Source organism: Myotis yumanensis, unplaced genomic scaffold, assembly GCF_028538775.1.
Source record: "Myotis yumanensis isolate MYYU_CA2020_CCGP unplaced genomic scaffold, mMyoYum1.0.hap1 SCAF_9, whole genome shotgun sequence".
Taxonomy (NCBI): domain Eukaryota; kingdom Metazoa; phylum Chordata; class Mammalia; order Chiroptera; family Vespertilionidae; genus Myotis; species Myotis yumanensis.
In genome coordinates, this window is record NW_027223760.1 from 55,568,238 (window position 1) to 55,581,402 (window position 13,165).

Genomic DNA, 13,165 nt, shown 5'->3' on the forward strand with positions numbered 1-13,165 from the left:
GGGAGGCATGTTTTTGACTGAATGAAAATGTTTTGCTCAGTAATTCTAAAATTCTGATTCACTCTGAGTTCAATTGTCTTGATTTTAAGGATTAGTTCTCATGTATAATCCCCTTCTCACCATCAACACCAGAAACTTTATTATAGATAATAATAATAATAATGCATAACAGGAGGGTGGTAGGGTTCCACAGTGATTTCAGCTTTTTCTTTCATAGCACTTATTATAACCAAATAAATTAGGTACTTGCCTTTTTTTTTTGGAGTATGTGCTTCTATGTTTCTCTTTCATTGAAGTCCCTTCAGTACTGTGGGTACTTGTCTGTTATTTTACTCTTCCTTCCCTGGGCCTGGCACAGAGTAACCCATCAATGTCTGAAGGATGGGATAGGATATGGGGTCATGGTGTTCACAATTCTGTTTCTTAAGGTGATAGTGTTTAATAACTCCGTCTACTTATATAAACCTCAGACTCCCCAGAAGTAGCAGAGTGTTGCTTACAATCTCTAAAATACTTGCTGTGAAAGGCAGGCATGCCAGAATTCCCTAGCCCTAACTTCTTCTCATTAAGGACCCAGCAAAGGGATTCCTTGGTCAAAAGCCCAGAAAGAAACATTTCCTAACATTCTGTCTCAGCAAAACAAGTTGCTGAATAAAGTACAAACTCATCTTTTCAGCCTGAAGTTCTGTTTTCAGGTCAAGGCTCCTGCAATGCTTTTCCACAGCACCTCTATTTCTCCCTCCCTTCCAGCTCAGTTATTTCAAAAGGAGTCGATTGAAGTAGTCATAGAGTTCCTCCCATAAGAGGTCACATTTCCCCAGTGTGCTCAGGTACAAATAGCAGAGTAGTCAATATAGATAAAAACAGAATATCATTTTGTACTATTAAGTGGATAATAACTGTGACTGTTTTAAAAATGTCAGAGGAAGAAAATGAAAGAACTTTCATTATGGTTTTAGGAAAGGGGAAGGGAATGAATTTCTGAGGGCTCCTTGGGCGCCAGCAACTCTCTGGAGGGTGTCTACATGTGTTATCTAATTTATCTTCATTAAAAGTTATCATTCTTTTGTAGTTCAATAAAAACCTTTTGGGGAAAATAAAGAAGATCTTATATAAGTAGGGTGTTTATTACAACATTTAATAGGTTTTATGAGTCTCATAAATATTTATTAATTATAAAACTAAAATTAAATCTGCTTTTAGATTTAGATTCTATTTAGAATATCTTCTTTGCTATTGATACTTTCCTTTTTACTTGAGACAAAATCCCCAGTAAATAGAAAATAATAAATTGAAAGTATTTTTAAAATATGTTTTTATTACATTCATGGAGAGGAAGGGAGGGAGAGAGAGAGAGAGAGAGAGAGAGAGAGAGAAACATCAATGTGAGAGTGAAACAGGGGTGGGCTGCCTCCTGCAAGCCCCCTACTGTGGGATCAAGCCCACAATTGGGGCATGTGCGACCAGAAATTGAACCAGCAACCTTTTGGTGCATGGGACAATGCTCAACCAACTGAACCACACTGGCCAAGGCAAACTGTAAAGATTTTTGAGTATTCATGTGCTTTCTGTTCAAAGCCTCTTATATGCTATTAAATCATGTAATTCTGCAAACTGGATATCATTTTCATTATCCCTGTTTTACAAAGAGAAATGTAAAGCATAAAATTTAAGTTACTTGTTCAAGGTCATCCAAGTAGTAAATATGTAAGGTCAGGCAATTTGAATGCAAAGAATAAGTTTTAACCCCTATATTACAGTGCCTAAGAAGGGAATGATGAAATTCAAATGAGCATCTTTGCATATTGAGAAATATCTCCACATCTTAATCCACAATTCCACCATCATGAATAATCAAACATTATATAAGCCAAGACCCTTTAAAATAAAATAAATTCTATTTTAAAAGAAGGCCCAGCTACCTCATTCTGAGATTACTATGTTTAAAGAACTCCAAAGAGATTTTAAATAGTTATAACACTTCTAATCCCATCTGTTATTTCATTGGTTTAAAATTGAATACTTGCTACTTGTGGATTAGAAAGAGAATAGAGGTGATTGATCCAAGATGAAACTTTTAATAAAAAGATATTATATTTGGAAAACCAAATATATGTGATGTCCGTTCAGTTAACATGGTTATAATAATCAAATATTAAATGAAAGAAATTTACACAATCATTAATAAGTAAAATCCAAATTATCCCATAAACTGAAACTGCTTCTTTGGGGGAAGGGAAGTAAGGAGTGATTTTCCTACCACTACCCATTTCTACATTTTTCTTTAGTGGTATCCAGTTTCTAATGTCTGCTCACAGATATGACTCAATATTTGTCAGCTACATCTGAATCAAAATCTTCTCAAGATTCTTTCTCAAAGGAAACAAGGGCTTAAAAAACAATTTTTAAAAAGCACCATTTTACAACTTCACTCTACTGTCCCACAAGAGGAAAACATCTTTCATAAACCACTTATTCTAATATTTGTTCCTCCCACCAAAGATACATTAGTGCCAGAAATTAGTTATCATTAAAACTTTCAATAAAGTGACCTAGAAATAAATATGCCAACTGTCATATTCCCAAATACTGTGCCCTATATTTTAAATATTCAATATTATCCAGCAGGGATGGGGAACATCCAGCCCATGGGCAGTATAAGGCCAGCGAAATCATTTGGCCTGGCCCTGCCAGGGCATTAGCAGGGAGTTAATTAAATGTTTGAGCAAATATAGCAGGCTAATTTTTAAGTTGATAATTACATAATTATATATGGCCTGTGAATGATGTTATAAATATCCAAATGGCCCTTGGCAGAAAAAAAAACACACAAAAAAAGTTTCCCACCCCTATTATAAAGGATGGTAACTGTCTTTTGAGTAATTTTATACTAATTATAAGTTCAACTAATTAAAATATACTATCTGCCTCAGACCTTGGAAATGCATTTAAAAGACCATTCTATAACGTTTGGGGGCTAAAGATTGTGGTAGTGGAACTACCTATCTCTTCAGGGAATTGAACTAGAGCTTTGAATTCAGTTTATAAAACAAGTGTTTACTGTCCAGCCTGTGTGGCTCAGTGGTTCAGTGTCCACGCATACACCAAGAGGTATGCCATTCAATTCCCAGTCAGGGCATATGCCTGGGTTGTGGGCTCAATCCCCAGTACAGGGCATACAGGAGGCAGCCAACTGATGTTTCTATCTCTCCCTCTCTCTTCTCTCTCTAAAATCAATAAAAACATATTTAAAAGAAATAAAAAGAAGTGTTAACTGATCTCCAATATTGTATTAGAAACTATGCTCTGCACTAATGTTCCAAAGATAAAGTTTAGTTCCCTTCCCCAAATGTAGAAACTAGAGTATTCCATCCCTCTGTGGCATACTCACAAGAAAAGCCTACACAAGTTTCAGTGGAACCACAGAGGGCAGTTGGGCCAGTGGTAAATCCCAAATAGGATCTCAGAAGGTCATGAAGCTTAAGGGATAAAGACACATCAGGTAAAACACTAATGAAGTGAGGGCAGAGGAATTTGGGAGTCAAGAAAGAAAATAAAGAGATAGCTGTAAGCAGAGACAAAAGAGGTGAACAAACTGGAGTGACTCGGTAGTTAAGTGTCAATCTAGGCACCAGGAGGCCATGGGTTCAATTCCCAGTCAGGGCATATGCCTGGGCTTAGCGTTCAGTCCCACAGCAGCGGGGCATAAAGGAGGCAGGCAAACAATAAAATATTGGTTGATGTTGATGTTTCTCTCTCATCAATGTTTTTATCTCTCTCTCTCTCTCTCTCTCTCTCTCTAAAAATCAATAAAACATTTTTTAAAGGTGAACAAAAAACATGAACTGTAGAGGGTTATAACAAACCAGTGATAGTTAACAGTGAGTGGACTTTGAACCTTTTGGTTAAAAGCATGGGTTCTAGAGCCAGACTTCTGATTCACGCCCCAACTTTATTCCTACTCATTTCTAACTGTAAGTCATTTAACCCTGTTTCCTCTTTTGTAAAACAGGAATAAGGATGATAAGTGTATTTTCAAGATTGAATGTACAAGATGCTTATACAAGCAGTGTACTAAGTACTTAATAAAAGTTCCTGTCATTATTTTTAAACGAGAAGAGCACTCTGGCCGGTGAGGCTCGGTTGGTTGGGCGTTGTCCTGTGCACCACAAGGTTGCCAGTTCAATTCCAGGTCAGGGCACATGCCAGGGTTGCAGGCTCCATCCCCAGTAGGGGGTGTGCAGGAGGAAGGCAATAGATATTTTACTCTCACATCAATGTTTCTTTCTCTCCCTCTCCCTCTCTCTAAAAAAAATCAATAAAAATATTTTTTTTAAAAGAAGAGAGCTGAAGACCCACATTCAAAAATCATCTCTATTCCATCTCTATTCCTAACTTTAACCTGTAATGTCATAATAATGTGATTGTATTTTCAAATATATATATATATATATATATATATATATATATATATATGTGTGTGTGTGTTGTGTGTGTGTGTGTGTGTGTGTGTGTGTGTGTGGCAATAGTTCAGTAGCACCAACTTTCCTTATGAAGCATATATATACATTCATACTCTGATTTGGGATGTAACAGCTTTTGTGCTCTTTGGTATGTACTGATTGGCATATTGCCAATACCAAACAACTGAGTCAAAGACATCTTGTTTCAAACTTACAATATAGATTCTCTGTGAAAAAGTAAATCCTTCATTTCAAATTGTTGACTCAGATAACACTTTAAAAAGAATTGCAGCTGTTTAAATTTAGTGTGCTGAGAAAGACCAATCTTAAAAATATTATTTGGCTTTATGCCCATTACTTTTTTTTAAATCTTATTCCTTGTTAGTGCCTGTCTTCTATGATAAAAAGACAAGTGACAGTAATCATATTATTGTCCTTAACACTTCAAATTTTTACCTAAATGAACCATTTTGTTTTTATCCCCATCAGTTAAAGATGTCTTTTTTTTTTTTAACTGGCAAATTTTCTAAAGTGATTATGCAAGAACCAGTGATATTTTCATACACTGTTCTACCTCTTCAGTCATCATCTGGCCTTTCTCCCCTACTTTCCTTTGAATCATTATTTTCACTCTTAAGAAAAAATACGTAAAGATCATCTGAAGACAAGACTAATCTAATTTCCATAATCAGACCTTACAACTATTTAAAGAGATGTTTAAGTCTATGCTACATCTGTGACATTAAAAATCACACACAGCCCAAAGAGTTTGCTTTTAGGACTCCCACAGGACACAGAATCTAGACAAGATCTCACACCAGCCACCCGCCCTGTGATCCCTTTTTTCCCTTCATCCCTCTTGGTGTTCGGAACTTCCAACTCCTCTTCTCCCATACTAACTCCCATCATCTTTCTTGGCAAAGATGTCCCAGCTTTATTTCCACAGTTCATGAAGCCAGAGCAAAGCACTAAAATTGGAATGGTTGAGTATGCCAAGTTTTCGGGTCAATTTAGGTTCTAATTTAGGTAGATCTAATCTTGGGTATCAATAGAGCAGGGAATTCTGCCCAGACTGGTATGATTTCTCAAACACTCTCAACAATAAACTCCCTGAACTTGATCTATAACAAAATGAGGTGGCAAAGTGTTAGCCTAGTCACACGTAGGGGCTAATCCCAGCCCACCATTGACTAGACATGTTGCTTTAGACCAGTGATGGCGAACCTATGACATGCGTGTCAGAGGTGACACGCGAACTCATTTTTTTGGTTGATTTTTCTTTGTTAAATGGCATTTAAATATATAAAATAAATATCAAAAATATAAGTCTTTGTTTTACTACGGTTGCAAATATCAAAAAATTTCTATATGTGACACGGCACCAGAGTTAAGTTAGGGTTTTTCAAAATGCTGACATGCTGAGCTCAAAAGGTTCGCCATCACTGCTTTAGGCAGTTTGCTTATTCCTCTGGGGTTGAGTTTCTTATGAATGAGAGAGAAAGGCATCTCCGTTATCCCATATAGACAAGACATTCAAAGTGTTTAACCCAGTTCCAGCCAAATAACTTGGCACTAGTCATGCATTGGGTGGCAAATCATACATGCAAATAACCCCAGAAGCTATCAAGGAGTTGAATTTACTTCATAATTAATACCTAAGAGTGAGCAGGTGCAGGGGATTCTCACTTGAGGTAAGATTTTGTGTTGGTGCTTTGCAAGAGAGAGAGAAAATGCCAGAGATGGGAAAGGGGCAATTGGAAGTGGCTTCTTTAAAATTTTTGCCTGGAGCTTACTCCAGGCAAGTGCTCCTAGGCTAAGAGGTATTACTTTTATTTATTTTTTATTGTTTTATTGCTTAAAGTATTACAAAAAGTATTACATATGTCTCCTTTTTATCCCCCCGCCCTTGACAATCCCCTGGCTTTCCCTACCCCCAGTGTCTTATGTCCATTGGTTATGCTTATATGCATGCATACAAGTCCTTCGGTTGATCTCTTACCCCCCTATTACTTTTAAAAGGATACTGCAAAGTAGCATGCCTACATAAGTGCAGTTCTGTTTCTGAAGTCAGCCAGGAGGAGAAGCATTTAGATAGGATATTCTTACAATGTCATTCCAAGTGTCTATGTCAGCATCATCGTCATTATTAGTAGGCAGAATTAGATTGAGGGACCAGAAATTATCTCAGTCTGGCTAGTCTGGCTACAAGTACATATTCCTTCTTTCAGTGGTGTGCAAGGAAAACCAGGAGTCATAAAATATTTGTCCAATTCAGACACTACCCCAGCAAACCTTACCAGTGGTTTAAACCTTAAAATAATTGTTCCATTTCCAAAATGGGTTTGAAAATCTTCTCAGACATAACATGAGGTTTGCCTACCATTAAAACAACCAAAATATGAAGCAATGTAAGTCCCAAAACTCAAACTCCACCTACCTAAGTCTCTATCTTAAAGAAGTTCTGATAAATTCCTATTCAAACCAAATTCCTGTCAATTCCAATCATGCTCTCAACATGATTTTTCTTCTCTTTAGCTAAATACTCAAAGTGCAGGTAAATGACCTGTTCTAGGGTATCAAGGGACAGCCTACAACTTGCTCCAACTATATTCTTTGAGTTTTTATGTAGATATTTCCTTTTCTTTTTTATTGCTGTCTAAAAGTTTTAGCTGTCCTCATACATGAACTGTCATAACAAATATATTCCCTGAAATATATATTTACTCAGTGACTTGCAAATTCATTTGTTGAGTTTTTGCACTGAGAAATTATGTGTTTATGTGGGATGAATTGCCTCTAACAAATTGGATATTTCAACAATGGCGGAAATATTATATCTGGAGATACCCGACACGGGTAGGCAAAGTAATGCATTACATTCAGGATATATTATTTTTATTAAAATAATGAAAATTAGGTAGGTTAGAGAAAAAGGTAACACAATTTAAAACAAAAATAATAGGATAAGAGTGATTCTTAGTTTCCTCTTTTCTATTGACGGAGAATTTCAGAAGCACATACTTTGCATTTCACAATAGTTATTTCATAAGTTTTGATACCCCTTTATCCTATAGAAGTTTTGGTAGCGTGTTTAAGTATCCAGCTTAAAACTCTGCGTACTAGTTTGGATAACCTGTTTTTCTTTTTTTCATAATCCTTCTTGGAGAAGACTATAATAATACAGTAATTTCTTCAATGATCTTACAACTCACTCTAACAGTTTTCTATAATATAGCCTTTCTGCTTGAGGAATTCTTTTAATTTTTCTTCATTATTAAAATCTGTTCAGTGTAAAAAAGGACTGATTAGATACTCCAAGTTTTTTAAATTCATTATTTATGGTTTTCCTGACAGAAAAGACCTTTAGTGTTTTGCTGGCATTCACATTTGCTTTACAACGGGCTGGCCCTGGCTGACCTATTTTTACCTTCTTTTAGAAGAGTTGGTTATCTGCAGCTGGGGCAACCAGTTGAGGTTGTTTTTTAGAAGTTTTTAAAGCCTTGTTTCTTTTCTTTGTTTTTTGCCAGTGCACACAATGCTGCTTAGTTCTAAGAATAAAGTCATCAGTTAAAACCGCCACTTTGAAGTCACAAGGAAGGGACCCTTTAGCAAGGAGAGGAAATCAGTGCAGTGGTGAGAAATCAGGGGAGCCCTGCGCGGTCCACCCACCCAGGAGTATTTGCGTGTTTATCATATCATCAGTGTCGCCCAGGCTGTTGCCTAGCAGTTATCTGGAGACCTACTTCACGTTTCATTCTGATTCAATAAAGTAAATCTAAGACTTTGGGGTTTTGTTTGCTGGCTTCTTTCTTTCACAGATGAGGAATCAGTCCGCAAGGAAACTTCTCACAATTAGCACAGCCATCTGAGAGTCAAGGCCGGCCGGCCTCTTCGCCAGTTTCCTTTGGAAAAGCAACTTGCACCCATGAGTAACTTTCCGGAGACCACTCTGGCCAGGCCATCCACAGCGCAATGCCCGTTTCGTGGCCTCAGATCACAATGGACAGGGGGCTCTCTGCCTGACCACCAACCAGGGCATCGGTCTGCAAATACCTGAGTACCCGATGGCAGCACAACGAGGGCCAGCGTCGGGCAGGCAAACCCAGGTGCCATCTCCCGGGGAAGCCAAAGCCCTGCTTTTCTAACTTTCCTGGCCATTTCTTCTCGGCTTCCCTTCCCCCACCCCGCCTACCCAGAAGCCACTCCAACTGCTACCCTACCCACGTCGAGTGGAACTTACTGCAGCGCGATGCAGGCGAAGGCTGGGCGCATCTCGGCGGTGGGAGCCGCGGCTGCTCCGGGAGGAGCGGGGACTAGCCAGCTCCCGGGATCCTTCCCATTGACATGCCCGGCTCAGCACCAGCTCCCTCGCCGCTCCACGTCCCCGGAGGAGTGGCGCTTCAAGAACTCCGCTCGCAGCATCTCCTCCTCCCTCCCTCCCCCTCCCAGATCACACGCCCGTGCTAACTAGTGCCGGAGGAGATGGAAATCCACTCCCAGCCCCGCAGCGCAGGCTGCCCGCAGCTGCCAGCCCCCGAAAATTTGCAACTCAAAAGCAGCGGAGCCTGAAAGTCATCTTGGACATCCCCCTCACCCCCGCCTCCTTCCCCACCTCTCACTCCTCCCACTTCCCTCTGCTCCCGGCCACCTCCAGTCTCCCACTCGAGCTAGTTACCCGGAGGATGGCTGTATGATCCACACCAACAAGCATCGCAGGGAAACGGCATTTGTCAGGGATGAAATACCTGTTGTCCGTGACTCATGCTGTTCTCGCGTCGCTTTGAGTCCTTGATTTACATCCAGACGCTCCGATATTGGAAATCTGGGGGGTGAGTGTGTGTGTGTGTGTGTGTGTGTGTGTGTGTGTGTGTTGAGGGGGAGGCAGTCTGCGTGGCTGCCACAGCCCTGCCTCGCTCTGGCTGCCGCTGCTACTATTGCCGTGCAGCTCAGAGAATAATGAGCCAGGGAGGCATGCTTTAGAGCTGTTGAACTGCGGGACCCCTTGCAAGACGAGGCAGGAGACTGTGCAGGTAGGAGTGGCTATTGTTGGGACATGAAGCTCCATTCAGTGCAATTACTGCCATTCAGGATACGTTTCCCCTCGGACGGGAAACCTGAGACTTGTCTCCTCTCTCTAACTCTAGTCCTTGATGGCTCATTGTTCATCAATCATCTGCTTCACCCACTTCCAGTGACTGTAATAGCGGCGCACTCTCTTTCCACAGTCGGACGTGGTAACCTGAGAGCAGGTGACTAGAGGATCTGTGAAAAGAAAAAAGTAAAGAAAGGGGGAAGCACTGGATATTAAAAGGGAAATTGTATGTATGTGTAACCAATCGGGGTATAGATAAAATGATCATTTTGAGTCCCGTGTGTAAAATAATGCATTGAGTTAATAAAATTAGAAAGGTAAATAAGTATGCCTATTGCACAGAATGTGTGCAAAACTAGTTATTAAAAAGTGCATTTACCAGCTTAAATATAGGGTGTCTTCATATATATAACACCACTGTGGTATATTTCAGTGCAATCATCTTTCTGTCAGCTATCAATTCTAGTGAAAACTACTGGTCACTGTTGTCTAGGACTCGCTTTCTCTCCTTATTGGTTGCTCATTCTCTGCCCTGATTTATCTCCAGTATATTCTCACATAAGATGATATTCAGTAGAACCTAAAAGTTAAAGTAATTCTCAAAACCCCCAAAGACTAGAATACTTCTTAATGACGAATTTAATTTGCTCTAGCAATAGTTTTATTCATGCTATTTTCTTATTCTGTAATAGATTGGATAACCATGAATAATTCCTCCTAAACACACACACACACACACACACACACACACACACCCCTTTTAATTGAATAGAACTATTATTTCACTTTCAGCATTCAGTTGTCGGAGCTAAAAAGAAACTTAAAATTCCTTTTGACTTTATTTGCAATGCATGACTTTCATTATTTCTGTCTTGCTCTGAGCAATTTTCATTTGTGCCATATATTTTCCCAGTTGTTAGGGTTTGTGAAATCAGGGTTAAATTGGACAGATGTTAATGCAGAGAGACCACAGCCCCTGGAAAGATCACAGGGAACCCAGGAGAAGGAAAAGAACTCAGAAAGAGTAATGCATCTTCTCCTGACCTGTTTACATTAGAAAACCACTGCCTTTAGCTAAAGAAAGGCCAGTTAATGTGCAAAGCATTTATCAGTTACCCAATAAATATCAATTTACCAAAATCAACCTAACTATAATTATGACAGAAAACACACAGGCTAATATTTTGCTTTAAAAATCATACAATAGCCCTAGCCAGTTTGGCTGAGTGGATAGAGCATTGGCCTGCAGACTGAAAGGTCCCAGGTTTGATTCCGGTCAAGGGCACGTACTTTGGTTGCAGGCACCTCTACAGTGGGAGGTGTGCAGGAGGCAGCTGATCGATGTTTCTCTCTCATCGATGTTTCTAACTCTCTATCCCTCTCCCTTCCTTTCTGTGGAAAATCAATAAAATATATTTTTTTAAAAATAAAAATCATACAATATATAATACAGTTGAAAAATTATCCAGACATTTTTAAATGTCAAAATCCTAATAAAACATGATGCCAAATAGCCACATATGTTTACCTCTCCATTTTTTTGGTCTGTTAAATAGCTATTATAAAACACACTATTAATATCACTAAAAATCTGAAAAGTAAGCCCGGCCAGTGTTGCTCAGTGGTTGAGCATTGACCCATTAACCAAGAGGTCACTGGTCTGATTCCCAGTCAGGGCACATGCACAGGGTTGCGAGCTTGATCCCCAGTAGGGAATGTGTTGATCAATTATGTTTTATAAATGTTTCTATCTCTCTATCCCTCTCCCCTCCTCTCTCTCTAAAAATGAATTAAAACATATTTTTTTAAAAAAAATCTGAAGAGTAACTGCACATTTTCATACTTATGTACAATACAATGTAAGGAAATAGGTAAAAGTAGTCTTGACCACTTAGAAATACATTCGATATAGAAGGTCAACTTAATCCATAGGTAATGTGATTTGAAGCTTATCGTGCCCCTCAAACTCATCCATTACTAAAATTACCAAAACCTGAAAATTCCATAGTTTAGCATTTTTGTTGTTTGTTTTGCTTTTACTTTTATTTTAAAATTCAAATATATTTAGAAAGAGCATTTATAATTTAAACATTCTTGAGAGAGGTTATTAGATATCTTTATTACATATGAAAAAAGACACTAACCTATCAGTCTATGTTAAAAAGGAAGAAACAGGAAGTACTGAAGGAGTTGGTAATGGACATTGAATATAAATTTACTTGGCTTTTGAAAATTGCTTATAGCATTACTGAGATTTAAGAGCACACATCCTTTTTAAACAAAATCACCACACAATTCCCATTTGGTAATGGGGGAAGAAAATTTTTAGTCAGGGACTGACCCTTAATCTCTGACTCTTCTAATTCAAGATTTTCTATTTTGTGGGAAAGTTTACAAATTGTTGCTTTATAGTCCTGTGCTCATTTCTCTAAGATGCCTCTCTGCCACATCACTGGATTTTCAAAACCTATGGGGATCTTTGTATAATTAATCCATGTCAAACAAAAGTGGTAAAAAAAAAAAAAAAAAAGAACTTACTCTATAAATTCCCATTGATCAACAAAATCAATTTATGGGACTATAGAAAGAAATGACATCTTAATTTTCAATTAACGCTTTTTTTCATTAAAACATTAATTCCCTGCCCTGACCAGTGTGGTTCAGTTGGTTGGAGCATTGTAACCTGCACCAAAGGGTCATGGGTTCCATTCCCAGCCAGGGCACATACCTGGGATGCAGGTTTGGTCTCCATTTGGAGTGTGTGTGAAAGGCAGCGGATTGATATTTCTCCCTCACATTGATGTTTCTCTCTCTCTCTCTCTCTCTCTCTCTCTCTCCCTCTCTTCCTTCTTCTCTCTCTAAAAACAATCAATAAACATAAAAAATTAAATATGCATTCTCTAACTAAATTATGTTTTTTAATGATACTTGTTTACTGAGAAAGAACCAAAACGACTGTAAGCTTTGTGATGGTAAAAGCCATGTTCGTTTAGTTTGCTCATGTAATTCTAGCATCCATCAAAGTTTATAGATTGTGGTAGGTGCACAGTCAGTAGTTTTTAAATAAAAGAGTGAATGAGTAAATGAATTAATCTCCGAATGCAGAACATTGGAAAGATAAGTGAGCTGGAAATAAGGATGTTTAAATTCCTCCAGTCCACTCTGCTAGTAAATAACTCTGGCACTTCAGAGAAATGACTCACTTCTTGTGGTCTCAAAGTATCCTTTCAGAACTATCAGAGACTCCACAAAACTTTGTAATAAATTTCTGTCCCAATACTCCAAAATGGTTTTCTACTATAAAAACCCAATCAATAAAATTCCTTAGAATCTCATTTCCTGAGCATTTTGCAAACCAATAGCATCAGGATGTATTAATCACTAAGAAATGAATGGTTTATGCCACTTATTTCCAAATCTGCACCTAGTTTAGTGGGTACTGGACTAGATGCTTAAAGAAACTTGTTACACAGTTATTTATGTGTATACTAGAGGCCTGGTGCACGAAATTCATGCACAGGTGTGGTTCATAGGCCTGGCCAGTGATAGAAGCGTGAGCATCTGGCATGGAAGGGCAGGTTCCAGCTGACCTCTGGGCCATGGGCAGCAT

At 38.6% G+C, this 13,165-nt stretch overlaps 1 protein-coding gene across 4 annotated transcripts in view; it reads right to left on the reverse strand.

Moving 5' to 3' along the window:
• DGKB (diacylglycerol kinase beta) overlaps positions 1–9,327 on the reverse strand; it is a 526,570-nt gene extending 517,243 nt beyond the window's left edge. For 2 of the 4 annotated variants that reach the window (XM_070424376.1, XM_070424373.1), the window contains exon 1: positions 8,704–8,838. The gene's annotated coding sequence lies outside the window, so the exon portion shown is untranslated. The other 2 variants (XM_070424374.1, XM_070424375.1) reach the window with 2 other exon arrangements.
• Positions 9,328–13,165: the final 3,838 nt, after the last annotated feature.